The sequence below is a fragment of the Podarcis muralis genome, chromosome 12 (genome assembly GCF_964188315.1).
Source record: "Podarcis muralis chromosome 12, rPodMur119.hap1.1, whole genome shotgun sequence".
NCBI classification, from domain to species: domain Eukaryota; kingdom Metazoa; phylum Chordata; class Lepidosauria; order Squamata; family Lacertidae; genus Podarcis; species Podarcis muralis.
In genome coordinates, this window is record NC_135666.1 from 14,042,391 (window position 1) to 14,055,452 (window position 13,062).

Consider the following 13,062-nt stretch of genomic DNA (forward strand, 5'->3'; position numbering starts at 1 on the left):
CCTGAAAGACAAGGAGTATTCTGAATTCTAAAATCCTGTATACATTAATGGTTATGAGATCCGATTGCCAGGTAAGGCAGGCTGAATTTTGCCAACAGCCAAATAAGAGACAGTTGGTAGAAAAGCTCTGCTATTAACCAAGAAGTAAATTGCACAGCTGCTGAGACATATCTAATAAACGGGTGCAATTGGAAGGTATTGCCTTAAACATATTGGGGATATTTATGCACAAATGACACGAAATTATCCATTTACACTAGATGTTAATACTTTTGTACGTATAGGCACAGTTTTCTTTCAGAGTCCCAGTCCAAGCTGAACTGTTGGGTACCTTTGACACTCTTTATTGTGCACAGTATAAGATATGTTACGGCAGCTCAAACTACTATTGCCTTATGTGGTTAATCTTGAGAAAGGTCATAGGTTGTTGCAATTGGCTGAAGGCAGAACAGATGGGAAGTTCAATATCAAGGCCCATATCCAGGCTGGAGCTCATCTCCCTGTATCAGCCTGTGTGGAGAAAACAAGTCTCCACGACAACGCATTGGGTTTGTGGGTATTGCAACGAGTGGCTTTCAAAGCAGATCCCACAAATTCATGGAGGGTAAGGCTGTCAATGGCTTTTTGTCTTGATGGCTGTGTACTACCTGCAGTGACAGAGGCAGTACACCTCTAATACCAGCTAATAATAATAATAATAATAATAATAATAAGTAAAGGGAATACTAGTGTGTTTGTGTCTTGCTTGTGGAGGCATCTGGGTGGTAGCTGTGAAAGCAGGATGCTAGATTAGATGGGCCTTTGGTCTGATCCAGCAGGGATCTTCTTAAGATCTTATGAAATGATGATGCCTCAAGAGACTTTTATGTGAAACAAGTAAAACTGATCTAATACTATGCAGCTCTTCCTTCAAACTGATTTTGAACTTGGTTTTGGTTCTCTGTTGGTACGTCACTAATTGAGGTGTTTGAAATTCCTGATTGAAGACGCTGTATGGCAAACTTTCAGTTTTGGTTCTGAGATTGGCGAGCACATCGCAAGGGGTGTAGAACAACGTCAGCCTCCTCAGAATATTCTCCACCTCCTTGTTCCCATTGTGTCCTTAGATTGCCAATATTGTCAAATATTTGTGTGGTCTGGTTACTATATGCAGTTGATACTTAGTAGAGAGTAAGTCCCACAGAACTCAGAGGAACTTCTGGGTAAATTTGCAAATTATTGTGTTTTAAGGCTACAATACTATACACACTTACCTGGGAGTAAGCCTTGGTGAACTCATTGAAACTTGTGTCTGGTTAGACATGCGTACAATTGCAATATGGTGTTACTGTTGATTTTTCCTTTAACTTTTTGCAGACCAGCTTTGCTCTTTGAATGAGGCACTGCAAGTATAGCCTCTATTTTAGTTGCATCTGTTTTCAAAACACCTTTGGGTTTTTTGATAATTTTATTTCTCATCTGCCAAGTACACATTTTTCTTTATTCATTTTCACCTTTCCTTTCTTAAAATCCATCACAAACTTGTTTTAGCCTGTCATTATGTAATTATCTGAACTTCTGCCATATCAGGTTTATTTGCTTGTTTATGAAATTTGCATACCAGCCTATACCTGCAGGTCTCATCCATCTGCTATGTTGCCTTGGACACTATTTTAGTAGGACAGAATTTATTTATTTATTAAAAACCAAATAAGATGAACCCCTGCCATATGACACCATCAAGATTCTCAACACTTCTTTGGCTAACTGTTGGCTATACTTCATTGAGCTGACGATTCCCAAATTCCAGTCTTGTAAATATCTGTCAGCTAAAATGTACATTGTGCGTATACTGAGTGTGCTCAGCCTGGAGCTTTGCCATCCAGATGACTCTGCCAAATACCCTTGCTGATGCTGAAAGACGGCCACCAAGTAGGTAGGTTCATCTGAAACTCTGCGCATGCCCCAGAGCTGTGTGTGTATGGTTTGGCTTTTCTCTGAGCAATAAGTGCAGCATTATGGAAAAGCCCCTGTGTTGTAAGCCAAGATTGATTCCAGCATGTGTCAGTCATGAGCTGTAGAAAATACCGTATTTTTTGTCCCATAGGACGCTCCGTCCCATAGGACTCACCTACTTTTTTGGGGGGGAAATAAAGGAAAAATTTTCCCCCTTTATTCCCCCCCCCCAAACCAGGTTGGGGAACAGTGGGATGGCGGCGCTGCGCCTCCCCGCTGTCCCCCGAGCTTGTGGGGCTGGCCGATGTCTGCTCGGCGCGAGGGGCACTCTGCTTCAGGGCGCCCCACGCGCCCGACGGCAGGCTGTGGACACCTGCGCGAAGCACGGGGCGTCCTCCGAAGGGCGCCCCGTGCTCCGCGCTGCAGGCTGCCGCCCGCAAGCCTACCGCGCCCGGGGGGAGTTCCCCGGGGTGCGCAAGGCTTGCGGACACCTACGCAAAGCACGGGGCATCCTCTGAAGGGCACCCCGTCCTCCGCGCTGCAGGCTGCCGCCCGCAAGCCTTGTACGCCCGGGGGGAGTTCCCCGGGGCGGCAAGGCTTGCGGACACCTACGCGAAGCACGGGGCGTCCTCCGAAGGGGCGCCTCTCGCTCTCCAGGCTTCAGCGAAAGCCTGCATTCGCCCCATAGGACGCACACACATTTCCCCTTCATTTTTGGAGGGGAAAAAGTGCGTCTTATAGGGCGAAAAATACGGTAATTGACAAATAGATATTCAGGAGCCCAGTGCTATAATTAATGCCACCAACACCATTAATTTGATCATGTTTTCCTGACATCTCCAGATAGGGGCTCTCCAGGATTTTGCCCCATTCCTTCCATGTCCCATTAAACTTTAATTAGTTTAATGCTATGCCAATGTCCAGTGCGCTTCCACCGCCACAATGTCCCATAACAGCAGAGCATTTCGCGCAGCAGTTTAAGAAGGGCCGGAGTGTCAGTATCCCTTCAATAAAGGAATCTTGGAGCAAGCGGTTTGGAACTCAAAGAAAAGGTTTATTTACACAAAGACAAAAAACCCTGGTGACGAACCACACATATCAGCAAACATGCCCAAAAGAAAGGAGGGGGAGGGAAGGGACAAACACAGGAGTGAGCTGACTATTTATACAAACTCACATTCCTGGAAGCTTAACGACTTTCAGCTGCTCAGTGATTAGAGCGTCTTGATTAGAGCCTCTTAACCCTTTAATACCAACATTCCAGTAGGCAATACTGAGGCAATACTGAGCTAGATTTACCAGTGATCTGACTCAGTATAAGGTAGCTCCCTGTGTTCCTCTTTCATATTTCAACTTCTTTCCAGCCTTTCTATACGTTATGACATTATGGGTTCAGATATGTTATCTGGTCTCTGCCAGGCTTGTTGACTCCAGCTCTAGATTGACCTACTCTGTAGTTCTTCCACCATGACTGTCACCTTCATCCTCCCCCCCTCCCATGAGTTGGTTATCTTAAAATTTTATCCCTTGCTGCTAGAAGCTTCAGTGTTGCATTGATTAGAATCGGTTAGTTCTGGGTTAATTTTCCCTTTTCTTTTTCTTTGGACTACTGCTCTAGCAACCTGGGCCTTGAAACACATTTTTGTAATCGATATCGGCATCACACCGATCTTCTGGGTATGTTTCTATTAAATTAACTATTTGTACAGAATTTGAATTAGTCACGCCCTGTAGACTCAGTAGAGATTGTGCATCAAAATCTACTACCTAGAATTCCAGCTGAGCTGTCTTGTAACTTGAATAGCATGTATAAAGACGTGTACTGAGCAAAATTTCATTTACCAGACTCTTAGAAGTCATATCCAGGGTATGGTTCTATGTTACCAATGTAGCATTTGAATGTTCAACTGGTACAGCTTGTAAATTACAATGTGATATAATTTTTCGGAAGACATTAGATTTGTCAGTGCCCAGAGTCAGTCTGCTGTTTGGGGATCATTCATGAGAAGACCCACGTGCTTCTTTTAGAGATGAATAATTCAGTATACCAATTAAGAAATCTTGTACTGTAGGTTTTATCTGCTTCTGGCAATGCAATTGTATTTCTGCTTTGGAGGGCCGGCCCTACCATGAGACACGGTGCAGCCTCAGGTGGCAAATGCTGAGTGATGGATAGTAGACAGAGCTGTGTGCCTGCTTTGTATGCTGCAAGCTATCTTGTTGCCCTTAAGTGTGGCGGAGGACTCTTCTCTCATTACCAGTGTTGAAGTAACATCCAAATGCCAGTCAAGTCAGCTGTTGAACATGTAATGAGGGAGGCACCATATTGTCCTTTGCCTCAGGTAGCAAAATGCATTGAGTCAGCCCAGCTGCCTTGACATGCTATTTCCCCAGTTTTACAGATTATAGGAAAATTGTTGCATTTGCCATGTTTTGTGACTTGAAACAACACAAAGCTTTTGTCAGGGGGGTTGAACCCAGCACCCCAGAATGGCATTTCAGAAACACTTCAGATGCTCAGTTAAAAAAGGGAAAGAGGAAGGGTAAGGTAAACAATACTGTTTGTTTGTATACAGTGGTACCTCTAATAATAATAATAATAATAATAATAATAATAATAATAATAATAAATTTATTATTTATACCCCGCCCATCTGGCTGGGCTTCACCAGCCACTCTGGGCGGCTTCCAAGAAATATTAAAATACTGTAATCCATCAAACATTAAAAGCCTCCCTAAACAGGGCTGCCTTCAGATGTCTTCTAAAAGCCTGGTAGTTGTTGTTCTCTTTGACATCTGGTGGGAGGGCGTTCCACAGGGCAGGCGCCACTACCGAGAAGGCCCTCTGCCTGGTTCCCTGTAACTTGGCTTCTCGCAGTGAGGAAACCGCCAGAAGGCCCTCGGTGCTGGACCTCAGTGTCCAGGTAGAACGATGGGGGTGGAGACGCTCCTTCAGGTATACCTCTGGTTACATACGCTTCAGGTTACATACGCTTCAGGTTACAGATTCCGCTAACCCAGAAATATTACCTCGGTTTAAGAAATTTGCTTGAGGATAAGAACAGAAATCGGGCTTCGGCGGCCCGGTGGCAGCAAGAGGCCCCATCAGCTAAAGTGGTGCTTCAGGTTAAGAACAGTTTCCAGTTAAGAATGGACCTCTGGAACGAATTAAGTACTTAACCCGAGGTACCACTGTATTGTCTTATGCAGGCTTCCTCAACCTTGGCTCTCCAGATGTTTTTGGCCTACAATTCCCATGATCCCTAGCTATCAGGACCAGTGGTCAGGGATGATGGGAATTGTAGTCTCAAAACATCTGGAGGGCCGAGGTTCAGGAAGCCTGGTTATGTAACCAAGCCAGCCAACAGGTTTTCTGGGCCTGGTTCACTATGAGTATTGGGCCTTCCATCCACAAACAAATTTATTTTCCTAGTTTAGAAAAGATCAGGTGTGTTCAGGGTGGTAAGGCTAAACTACTTCCTGTTCATAACTGCCCTTTGCCAGCCAAGTCACACACACACACACTCCAATCTCTTTCTTTCCTGAAAGATCATCACATATGCAGGTTAAACCTGTATGTGTCCTGATATGCTGAACAGTTGGAGGATTTCTTCTGTGTAATCCTATCCTGAGATTTCTTTCTTGGTCAGACTTTTACACAGGGGCTGAGCTACTGAATAAATTGTCAAGACAATAAAGTTAAACATTATTGGAAGTATGGGAACATGCCACTGTCATTGTAAAGATCCCTTGATCTAAGGCGGTGCTCTGAGATGAGTGACTATTCTTGGCACTACAAATGGAAGAATCTGTTGATTGGAATTTGCTCTTAGTTTTTCATTTTTCCACACTCGAGTTCAGTTCACCCCATTTCCTCATAAGTTTGTAGTTCATTTATTTTTAAAATGTTCTATGCGCCTTGCCGGGGGGGGGGGGGGGGGCTCTGTTGCAACAGGAAAATAATTTTCAAAAAATAAAATAAAAGTTCTTTATGTGAAAATTTGTCTTCATTTTCAGGCACATGCAGTTATTTTGGTACCCATCTCCCTTGATATATGCAGTTTTGCAAACCATTTCCCCTAATATACTGTACCTTTGCATGTTAAGTTTACAGATATACTCATTTTTTTCTGTACACTTTCCCCTAATATTTGTGTGTTTGCATGCCTGCGTTGGCTAGAGAAGCACCCGTTTGGGAAGCGTGAATTAGGTGAGTTCACATTAAAATGTGAACCGGAACGAATGTCTCCCTCATCTCTGCTTGTAATAACTCTTTGTTAAACACCTGCTGCTGCCCCAGTCGGTTCCATTGCCATTCTCGGCTTCATGGTTGAGATCCTTGGTTTGAGGCTGTTCCTTCGGTTGTTTTTCATTCCAAGAATGAGTGGGTAGATGAGGCTTTTGAGCAAACTGCAATTACACAATGTCACAGTTGATGAGATTACAAAGAAGTAAACATGTTGTTAGTATTAGAGGGGATATTTTTAACAATAGCTGCTTTAAAGGCACACATTGGCATCCTCTGTGGGAAATCTTCTTTGGAGTATACAAAAGGCAAGGAAGAACCACATTCGAGCCAATTTTTTTTCAGCAGACCAGAAATATAGTGCAATGATGGTGGGTGACTATGGTTTAAACTACTTACTTTATACTAGAGGCTGATGATTTTCAAACTTTCTAGCATCCGAGAACACTTTTTAGGTTTACTTATCTGCAGAGGGCGGACGCGGGTGGCGCTGTGGGTAAAACCTCAGCGCCTAGGACTTGCCGATCGCATGGTCGGCGGTTCGAATCCCCGCCGCGGGGTGCGCTCCCGCTGCCCGGTCCCAGCGCCTGACAACCTAGCAGTTTGAAAGCACTCCCGGGTGCAAGTAGATAAATAGGGACCGCTTACTAGCGGGAAGGTAAACGGCGTTTCCGTGTGCGGCTCTGGCTTGCCACGCTGGCCACGTGACCCGGAAGTGTCTGCGGACAGCGCTGGCTCCCGGCCTCTAGAGTGAGATGAGCGCACAACCCTAGAGTCTGTCAGGACTGGCCCATACGGGCAGGGGTACCTTTACCTTTACCTTTTTATCTGCAGAGGGCAAAGAGATTGCTGTGACTGGAGGGGGGAGCCCTTTCCTCATGCTTTGAACCTCCCGGGAAACGCAACAAACCTCCTGTTGCTGGAGCTAGATGTAGACAGGGCAGATGAATGGGGCAGAACTGTGGGCAGCCTGAGGAAGCGCCATCCACCTTGGGCCTGCCCATAGAAGGCAAGTGTAGAGACTCCAGGCTGATGTCCACTGTTTCACGGACCTCTTCTCACTGTGAGACTTTTGTGGGTGAGCTGAGAGTTTGTTTGAACCCTGAGTGAGAACCCGGAGGCTGAGAGGAAGGGTGTGTCAAAGGAAAAGTCACACACACACACACACACAATTTTGCACCAATGCAACACTTTTATATGTAACTCTATTTTTGTACCATTTTGTTTAAGTTGTCTGTTGTTGCCTTAGTTTTTTGTGCACCGCATTCAGACATTTTTAATATGTTAAGCAGTGTAGAAATTGAATAATCAAGAAGATTAGTATTGGTGGTTCTCTTTTATGGAAGTCCATCCACCCCCATCTTTCTGCCTGGACACAGGTCCAGCGCCGAGGGCCTTCTGGTGGTTCCCTCACTGTGAAAAGCCAAGTTACAGGGAACCAGGCAGAGGGCCTTCTTAGTAGTGGCACCTGCCCTGTGGAATGCCCTCCCACCAGATGTCAAAGGGAAAAAAACAACTACCAGACTTATAGAAGACATCTGAAGGCAGCCCTGTTTAGGGAAGCTTTTAATATCTGAAGGATTATTGTATTTTAATATTTTGTTGGAAGCCACCCAGAGTGGCTGGGGAAACCAGCCAGATGGGCGGGGTATAACTTATTATAATTAATTAATTAATTAATTAATTATTCCAATGGTGGGCCATTATGCAGCAGCCAGATGCCTGGGAGTTCCCTTCAGATCTCATACAATGCCACATTTTAACACATCTGCATTGATCATCAGTCGTTTCCAGGCCTAGTTCAAAGTTCTCGTGTTGGTGTTTAGAGCCCCAGACACCTGAAAGACCACCATCTCTCTCAGTTAATAAGAAGCTTGGGGTGTGTGCTTGTGGCATCCTGGGAGAGGGCCTTCTCTGTGACAGCCTCCAAGTTGAGGAACTCCCTTCCCACAGAGATCATGCAGCTTTTTTTGAATGCTGAAGACATGCATCTTTATCCTGTCATTTGGACTTTTAAGATGCACATTTTTAGGACCCAACTTATTTCTGTAACTTTAAGTTACTTTAAACTGTTTTAAATATTGTTGTAACTCGCATTCGGACCTTAGGGTGAATGAACTAATTAATATATAATATAATTTAATATAATATAATATAAACTAGTAATAACAACCTTCCCACTCAGTAATCACTGCTAATCATCCAGGAAGCTCCAGAGTCGCATCTGCAAATCAGAGCTGCAATTCCCGGCACCTCTATCAAACTACAGCTCCCAGGATTCTTTGGGGGGAATCATGTGCTTTATGTTACAGAAATGTAAATAAAAAATCCTTTTGTACAGCAACGTGTCTTGCACCTTCCCCCCAACACCCTCTCTGGAAAACAGCTCTGGAATTTTTTTTGAAATGTGTTGCTGATACTGCATCTCATTTGTTGTTGTTTTGCTTGTCACGCCAGGGGTCTCCCCCCACCCACACTTTTGCTCATTCTCCCCGTTTTCAGTTACGATGGCTTTGCAATCTGACAATGCCGCCACCTACGCAGTTCAGCAGAAATGATAAAAAGAGGATTGTGTCAAAAGACTTGCACTCTTGAACAGCCTCTGCTAAATAGCATATTTTGTATGAATGAAGAAGGTTAGGATTAATTATTAAGAGAAAATGTTGCATCTTTTGCCCTCATTTGGTTGAAAATCGTCACAAAAGCGTATTGCAGGAAAGATTTGATTTTGTGGGAGGAATTTGCGCCTCCCACAAGCTAACCCTGTTCCTTTTTTGGCCTGACAGGGATTTCATTAGGGGAGGGTAAGAGCAAAAGACTGAGAGCCCCTCCCTGTTCTCTTCACCTACAACTCCACTTCTTTCATGTACACTTTATGACTAAGATAATTTTTGTTCCTGCAAGCCTGTGTTTTTATCTGTTTTTCACTTAACCATTGGTTTTAAGTTTATCCTGTTTTAAACCTTTTTTCGGAGCATTTTAATGCTTTATTTTTTGTAAACTGCCTAGACGTTCCATTAGCAATCAAGCGGTATATACATTTTGTTAAATATATGTGGTTTCCTCCCCCTGTTTTAGAACTTCTTCATAGGAAACAAACAAAAGAAGGCACAAAATGGCTGCTTTTCTCCCTCTCGTTGATGCCTCTTGGGTTTTCAGTACCTTTTCTTAAACTATATTTTTTGTAGTGGTTTATTCACTGCGCATTACAAGGCTCCACCAAGCAACGGGGGCAAACAACCTTGCCTATTTTCCTTTGTCTGATCTTAGAGACCTTCTTCCCTTTCAGCCCTTTCTGAAATTATTTCCTTTCTCTTGTCTGCTGTTCTGACTGGAGACACCCCCCCCCCTTTTGCAGGTCTGCCACTCCACTCTAGGCTTCTCCCCCCCCCCCCATATACACAGACACCTTCCCTGACTTCTGTTGTCTCTTTGCAGCGATGTTCTCTCTCGCCAGCCCTTCTTTATCTCTGCTTACATCTCTGTTTATGTGACAAGGGAAAGGTTGGTGGATGAAGGAAGGAGATGGGAATTCCCAGGTTGATCCGGAGCAAAGAAATCTCTGCCGGTTTCGTTCAGAAAGAAAATAAGCAGCCTTTCCACGCTCTCCTGCCAGTGTCATAAACACGACTCTGCCAAGGCGTGTGGTTTGTGTCCGGCTCAGTCCTGGCCTGTTGCTGGCCTTGCCCTTTCTCCAGCATGTGCTTGCTGCAAACCAACTGGCTGGGACCAAGTAGGGGTGGGGGGCAGTTAGGAGCCTGGAAGCGATGGAGAAAGTCCCGTCTTCCCCATGGGCTGGGCCCAAATGCCCCAGGCCCCTCAGTCTAGCTATAATAGAATCTCTTCCCTTGGAGGTCTTTAAACAGAGGTTGGGTGGCCCTATGTCAGGGATACTTTCGTTGTGCATGGCTGGGGTTTGGCCTAGATGACCCAGTTCTCCTGTTATGTCCCACGGAGGACCTTACGGTCTTCAAACAACAACATCTTGGAGGTCCCGGGCCACAGAGAGGTTAGGCTGGCCTCAACCAGAGCCAGGGCTTTTTCGGCTGTGGCTCCAATCTGGTGGAACGCTCTGTCACAAGAGACTAGGGCCCTGCGGGACTTGACATCTTTCCGCAGGGCCTGCAAGACAGAGCTGTTCCACCAGGCCTTTGGCCAAGGCACAGCCTGACCCCTTCCTTTGACAATTCTTCACAGAACTCTAGCCCAATGGTTGCCATTAATCTGATTTGAACTGATTTTATAATGAACTGATTTTAGAATGTTGTATCATTTTACTGTTGTTAGTTGCTCTGAGCCCGGCTTCGGCTGGGGAGGGCGGGATATAAATAAATTTTTTTATTATTATTATTATTCTATGAGGAGTGCACACAATTCCCAGGCTGAGGGGCTTGTTGGGGGAAGCACTAGCTGGTACTCTATGGAAGCTGCTTGAAGGCCGGTGGGCCTGGGCGGGGGGTGGAATGGGCAAAGATGGAGGTGCCTGAGTGTACCCCTCACTTGCAGCCAGGCCCACCTGGTCACCCATCTTGGGGGGTGGAGAGGGAGACCCAAACTCCACCCCCAACTCCCCTCTTCCTGCTCCCTGGCTGCCGTGTCTTTGGTGTTCAGTGCCGAATGATTTGTAGAGAAGATTTTAAATAATAGTTTTTTCTTCCTTTGTACCCATTGCATGTGATTTGTGGGTTTGAGAGCTTGGGTCGTGGAGAAGTAAGAGCAGCCTTCGCGATACCATGTTGGTTTCTCAAGTCAGCCGGAAATGAAAAACAGAGACAAGCACCGAGTTCTCTGTTTAGGCAACAAGAGGGAATGAAATAGGCGTAGGATTCTTGTATTGCAGTGGGTTGGAGTAGAAGACCCCTGGGGTCCCCTTGAACTCTATGGCAGTCTTACTCTTTCCATGTAGCATAGGTGTAGGTCGTGGCATCCATTGACAGCTTGGAACAGTTGCTGAAGCGCCGAGGGATCTGCTTGGCTGATCAGTCGGTCGCCACTGAGGTTTGGCACTTGTGTCAGACATTTATCATTCTACTTGCTGTCGTGTCTGATTTGGCTCCTTTGTCCCCTTGCAGCTCATTGGCCCTCACTCTCATGTGGTTAGCTCCGGCAGCTAGTTTGGGGTGTCCATTGAAAGGCCACCTAATTGCTAGTTATTTAAGTTATTGTTCCTAATCCCTTCCAAGCTATGCACAGGGTGCGCACCCTTAACCAACTACAGTTCCCAGGATTCTTGGTGGGGAAGCCATGACAAAATGGTACGATGCTTTAAATGTGCGGTGAAGATGTGGCCTTGTCTCTTCTTTGTCTTCAATATCGGGGATATATATTTTTTTTACAATGATGGGCAGTAGGTCCCGACGGAGATTATGAAATCGGAGAACTCTGTTTACCAGCAAGTAACCTTCTTTTCTCCTTCATGAAATGCTTTGGAACGAGAACACTAATCAGCGGTATCACCCTCTTAAGACGCGGAGCACTTAATTAAATGAGAATCGAAGCGCTACCCTCATCCGCTGCAATCCAGGGAGCAACATTTTACAGGAGTGTGAACAGAATGCTGAGTAAGAGTTAAATATAGTTCAAAAGCAGGCGCACACAGAGGCAGCTGAGCTTACCAGATTTCTCAGTGAATGCACTCTCAATCCACCTGATGCCAGCATGCCTGCTGATGATAATAATCCGTGTTATTCATTTGGAAAGAGTGCACTGAGTAGGCCTGCTCTTTGGATTTATTCCTAATAGCTATAAACAGGAAGAAGTACAGAAGTCTTATGGCTCAGAACTAGGATCCATTGCACAGGCACAGCTCGTAGAACAGGATTAAGGGTTCTGACTTTGGCACAAGGATATAACAGCATACGAGGGCAATCTGAGGTTGAACCGAGAGTTAATTGTTCTGAGATCCATTATAGTGCAGCACATAATGACCAGACCCCCTTTGTGTTGCTGGGATTTTCTTAAAAGATGGGACGGGCAGAAGTGTTGGGGGAAAGGTGCAAGACACGTTGCTGTACAAAAGGATTTTTTAATTTACATTACATGCATTTAAAGCACACGATTTCCCCCAAAGTGGCGAGCACTGTCTAAATGCCCTTTCTGTTGCCCTCTTTCCAACCCATACCAAAAATACTGTATACAAAAATATCCACAACTTGAGTTGAAGCTCGGGGGCTGGCAGGACTGCTCTGGCCAGTGTTCAAGGAACAATCCGCCCTTTGATGCAGACACTTCTTCATTCATTTTAAATCTCTCTCTCTCTCTCTCTCTCTCTCTCTCTCTCTCTCTCTCTCTCTCTCACACACACACACACACACACACACACACACACACACACACACAATGGTACCTCAGGTTACAGACTCTTCAGATTACAGACACTTCAGGTTACAGACGCTAACCCAGAAATAGTACCTTGGGTTAAGAACTTTGCTTCAGGATGAGAACAGAAATCGCGACATGGCGGCAGCGGGAGGCCCCATTAGCTAAAGTGGTACCTCAGGTTAAGAACAGTTTCAGGTTAAGAACGGACCTCCGGAACGAATTAAGTTCTTAACCCGAGGTACCACTGTATGACAGTTTGAAGGATAACTACATTTGGTAAATGCCTGGATCTAGCTAGGGCAGGGATAGCCAACGTGATGCCTTCCAGAAGTTTTTGACTCCAACTCCCATCAGCCCCAACCGGCATGGTCAGGGATCATGGGAGCTGTAGTCTATCCAGAACTCCTGGAGAGCAACACAGTGAGTTGTCCATGCGCTAAGGGGGTCATGCACATGCCCAAACAGCCTTTCACATCCTTCCTTCGTTGGGGATGGGGAATTGTGTCTGTAAGCAGCAGAGAAGGTTCCCCCTGTCTAAATCCACCATCTGAAGCTGAGTA

General features: G+C 45.3%; 1 long non-coding RNA gene across 3 annotated transcripts in view; it reads left to right on the forward strand.

Annotated features, from left to right (window-relative positions):
• The window catches only part of LOC114607049 (uncharacterized), a 142,908-nt gene that overhangs the window by 27,514 nt on the left and 102,332 nt on the right, over positions 1-13,062 (forward strand). The window lies entirely within an intron of this gene.